Below are 5,617 nucleotides of genomic sequence, written 5' to 3' on the forward strand. Positions count from 1 at the left end.
TGAAGGGACTCAGGGCGGTTTACAAGCATAAAAACAGCAACATACATTACATAAGCAGCACAATACACACATTATTAAAACAAAATTAAAACCTATACAACTTGTAAAACAGTGAAAACCATAAAAAACAATCACAACAACCAGAAGAACAAGAATAAATAATCAGATGGGTTGACATGGTCCGTTATTAGGGGATCCTTGTACAGCATGTTTCAGGACCAAGGGTCAGCGGTATACCAGAGAAAATTATTCAAAATCCTGCCGAAACCACCAGGTTTTCAACTCTTTGCGAAAGAAAGACAGAGTAGGGGCTTGCCTAATCTCCTTCGGCAGGATATTCCAGAGCCGGGGGGCCACTACCGAGAAGGTCCACTCCCTCGTCCCCACCAGTCACGCTTGGGACGAAGGTGGGAGTGAGAAGAGGGCCTCCTCGGATGATCTCAGGGGCCGCACCAATTCATAGGGGGAGATGCAATCACGGAGATAGGCAAGGCCCAAGCCATATAGGGCTTTATAGGTCAAAACCTGAACCTTGAACTGGGCCCGGCAGTTTATCGGCAGCCAGTGGAGCTGCTTTAATAGGGGCGTTGTATTCTCCCTATAACCAGCTCCAGTTAGGAACCTGGCTGCTGACCTTTGACCAAGTTGGAGTTTCTGGACCATCTTCAAGGGCAGGCCCATGTAGAGGGCAGGCCCATTGCAGTAATCCAATCTGGATGTAACCAAGGCGTGGACCACCGTGGCCAAGTCAGACTTCTCGAGGTATGGTCGCAGCTGGTGCACAAGTTTCAATTGTGCAAAGGCCCTCCCGGCCACTGCCAACACCTGAGCCTCAAGCATCAGCGATGAGTCCAGGAGGACCCCCAGACTGCGGACCTGCATTCTCAAGGGGAGTACAACCCCATCGAGCACAGGTTGCCACTCAATACCCTGACTGGTCCCACGACTGACCAGGAGGGCCTCTGTCTTGTCTGGATTAAGCTTCAACTTGTTAGCCCTCATCCAGTTCATCACAGCTGTCAGGCACTGGTTTAGGGTCTGGGCAGCTTCCTCGGAGAGCCACACTTTGACACTTTCATTTAAATAATTCTGATGTGATGTTGTTTTTCAGGTGCAATGGCACTAGGGCAGATCATGATATTTGTTGACTGTCAATATACCATAGTCTTCTTCGTGGAATCAGGTATGTGGTGGGTGGAATCAGTGAAAGTCATCTTGATGAGAACAGATATCCCAGGAGACAGGAAATGAGACAGAAGGAAAGGCACAAAGGGGAGTTTGAAACCTGATTATCTGGGGTACAGAAGAAAGTTCTAGACCTCATCCTTCTTTCACTACCAGAGGAAATGTACATAAAATCCTGTAAAGCTGATACCACTCATTTTCCTTCCCACAACCGGAAAGATCAGCAAAGCAGACAAGAAACCGAGCAGCTAAAGAAGGAACTCAAAACCCACCGAGCAAGCAAAGAGGGACACAAGGAAAAGCACCAAGGTCGATCGCATGGAGCCTCTGGGGAGCCACATGACATAATTCCCTTAAAATATTAATCCCCATTTTCACTGCGAGGTGAGTCAGCAGCAGTGATAAAACCCCAGAGAAGTCGTAAAAAGCAGGAGCAATTGATAAAGCGGAGAGTCAACATAATAAAACTCTGCCACGCTGAAGGTCAGGTCGCACCTGTCTCAGTCAGGGCTATGAGCTCGCAGATGGATGGCTTGCCTGCTCCATGGCCCTCAGGGCCACTGAACAGATGTATCTGGGAAGGAGGTGTCACTCAACAAAACTTCAGTTGAGGGGAATTCAGAACCTGAAAGGTGCCACAGGGACACCCCAGTAAAACCTCTGCACCCCAAAGTTTCTTAAGGGTGACAGAACCTTTGTGCTGTATGCCTTGATGCAGGTAGAAAGGAACTTATCTCCCATAATAGTCATGCACCTCTTATGTAGGCTGAAAACTGAGTATGAATGATGATACTCGGAGGATGGGGAAAGGTACACACACCAATAATCAATTATTTGATCCATCCTTGCCAGACGTGTAAACTGACCCTACTGAAAAGCATTGCCTCTCATCATGTTGTGGTATTCTACACAACAAAAATCTAGACATTTGAGGTCATCTGCAAGGATATAGATATTCCATCATCAGACTGAGCCATTCTCACATGTATAATTCAGCACTGGATACTACACACAAGCAGCACATATTCCTAGTACTGCTATCTTCATGATCAGCCAGATTAAAACTTCACAACCAGTAAATGCAACAGCATTGCTGTGGAGTAAAGGTTTCCAGTAGTTTCAAGTGCATGGGTATGCTCATACCAGCAAATGCATTGGTAGCTGAAGGAGACTCATCTTAAAGGATTCTGGAAATACAGTTCAGTAGGCTGCCAGAAACAGCCATACAGTAATGCATTGCCTTGGTTTTTGTAAATAGAAAAACCATTGCAAAGGGTATTTACATGTACTGAGCTAAAAGATAGTTAATAGCTATCTTTATGGAGGGTGCAGGAGAGGTTGGCATAGCAGGCATGGCAGCCCTTTAATATGAAATGTTAGGGCCAACTTGAGATGGAGACACAAGTGGTACCTATATCTGCCAAGTCAAGTTGTATATTATTGTATATTTGCAACATCAAATTAAAAATCCTAAAGTGCTTCTCCCTCTCCCTGGGAGGAAAGAAACAACAATAACAAACTGAACAACTAGCAATATCCTGCCCTTCCTGACCTCAAATATACTGTCTATGCTTGACACCTCACTTTAATGGTAGGGTTGTCCCTGGAAGGACATGCTCCTTAACCCTTCTCTGGCTCAGCCCTCCCAGGGACTCCGGTACTCTCTTAAGAAGTATGGGTGGATATTCCTACAGCTATAAAGGTGGTTTAGAAAGGATTATGCCAGCGGGCTTTTATCCTAAGAATTTCAGAAACTATCTGATGTACTGACCCATACTAAAAAATAGGGTCTCAGAGGGAATTTGGAAGTTAGTGTTCAAAGGGAGGAGGTGTTGTAGCTCAGCAGCAGTCACAGCAGCCAGGGGCTGATGGGTTCACTGATCACTTAGAGTCAGACAGGATTGTGGTCTTTCCTTGGATTTATTCTGATGCAGGCCCTGGGATTCATTCTCATGCAGGCCAAGAAAGTGAAATTGTTTTAGATAGAGATGCCGGCAATGGTGCAGGGTCTGAGAATGTAATTACCTTTGACCCTCAAGGCCAAACATAGGAGTTGGAACCATCCTCTCCAGATATAGAGTCTAGCGAAGATGAATTGATGAGAAACTCTCATGGAAACACACCTGGTGATACTGACCTAAGCAAGAAGGCACACTTGCAGGTTCGAGCAGATAGCCAACTTAATAGATCAACACAGCTTCATGGGAAGCAGAAAATCCAGGGTAGACGTAACAGGGGGCTTCTCATCTACAACACTCATGGGAGAAGCTCTAGGGTTGTGTTTAAACACAGATTGAGTGTGGTGCAGTTATGGACATTAGTTTTTAAAAGGCTCTTTATACGAGGAACTAATCTACACTGAGCAGTTTAACCTTGTGCAAAATGCTCTGGAATAATCTCAGATTTTTCACATTTATATCAAATCTGGAGTCATTATTCAGAAGGCCTAGGGGCACATTCACTCCATTAGTGTGGTACACATCTCACCTCTGTGATGCTGTTGGTGCCTCTCCTAAGTGGCCATGGAGTTGCACTCGAGCTCTTGGTCATATGAGCACTTCTGCCAGTATCGAAACAGGCCACCTACACAACCAGCAAGAAGAAAGGGAGATTGTTTCCCTCCTTGCTGATTGTACAGACAACCCACTCTGGCACTGGCAATGCAATCTTCAATAGCTAGGAGCTCAGACAAAGCTTAGACATGGGACAGTGCAACATGGGCACAATCCATCCGCTTTCCCTGTGCTGATGAACTCAGGAAAAGAGTGATGATGCTGTGTTCAATCTGAGCAGCAGATCAGTCTGAAGCGGGCAGTCTCACTATCCAAATAGCTTTGAAGCTATGACATACTCCAGAGTTTCCAGCAAACTCCAAAGTACTTTAAAGTACGTCCATTAAAGTATTGTTAGATTTCCAAGCAATGGCTGGGATGGGCAATGGCTGGGGTGATGGATTAAGGCACATGCCTATCCCATGGCTTCTTTTTCTTGATTATGGAAATAAAGCAAAGGCCATGCAGATGAGATACGTTGGAGGAAAATGAGAAAGGAGAACAAGTCTGAAAACTGGTCAGCATACATATTCAGCAAGGAACTCCATACCAAAAGGAAGGAAGCAAAGAAAAGACAAAATCTGAGGGAGGGAGGGAGGGAGAGAGGGAGTGGGGGGAATGACTTCTGGTTTAGCACAGGACAGGAGCAGGAATATGATGAGTGGCTATTTTTGCTATCACTATCAGTTTGTGGGGAGCCCCCAGTGGTGCAGTGGGTTGAGCTGCTGAATTTGCTGACCAAAAGGTTGGCGATTTGAATCTGGGGTGAGCTCCCGCTGTTAGCCCCAGCAGTTTGAAAACATGCAAATGTGAATAGATCAATAGGTATCACTCCAGCAGGAAGTTAATAGCGCTCCATGCAGCCATGCCAGCCACATGACCTTGGAGGCGTCTACGGACAACGCCAGCTCTTAGAAATGGAGATGAGCACCAACCCACAGGGTCAGGCACAACTAGACAATGTCAGGGGGGAACCTTTACCTTTCATTGGTTTGTTAATGCTTGCATATGATTGATACATTTAGATATGCCAATTGGCTTTTCAGGTAGTCCAGTTTTAAAATATTTTAACATTTCCCTTCTAATGTGCTGCTTCTTCTGGATAGAAAAAGAGGAAATGACACTGGGAAAAGAGCAGGGCTAGATGATGATGATGTCAGGAAAGGAGCAGGCCTTAGTGCTCTCCCCCAACTACAGTTATTTTGCGGAGTCTGCCACCTTCAACCCAAGGGCAGCCCATATGACTCATGCCACTGCCCACTGAAGCCTACTATCTTGCTTGGTACAGCCCAAAATCTCTATGAGTATATAGAGCTGCCATGTTGGATCAAACCAAAGCCTTATCTCTTGTTGTCTCAGCAAAGCATCACAGCAAGGCATGAGTTTAAGTGCACCTTCTTGCTCCTACTCCTTGGTGACTGATATCTAATGTCCAGAGTGGCCATTTTCTGTCTTTGCTTTATGATCCCATAAGTCAACTGTCAAGAAAACAGCTGTGGGAGTCCTCTCTCTGCACGGCCACTTTGCATACCTGCCTCAGGCCACTTTGATGACAAAGGGAAATACTTATGACTATGTCACAGTGTTTTATTTCCCTTTGGGGTGTTACCCTGATTACTTTAGTCCACTTTCCATTTCTTCTCATGCCATACCAACATATAACTCACTGGAATTGTAATTACAGTATGTGTCTTAAATTTGACCCTGACTCTGTTCTAGTACTTTCATGGGCAAGATTTGTTCAGAAAGAATTTTACTTTGCCTGCTTGTAAAACTTACTGAAGATGACCCAGTGGGTTTCTATTGGGGGGGGGGAGAGGGATGGTGGAAAGTGATTTCAATACTAGAAGGAACTTGTTCCAAAGCCAAGTTCAAAAGGT

The sequence above is a fragment of the Anolis carolinensis genome, chromosome 2 (genome assembly GCF_035594765.1).
Source record: "Anolis carolinensis isolate JA03-04 chromosome 2, rAnoCar3.1.pri, whole genome shotgun sequence".
Taxonomy (NCBI): Eukaryota; Metazoa; Chordata; class Lepidosauria; order Squamata; family Dactyloidae; genus Anolis; species Anolis carolinensis.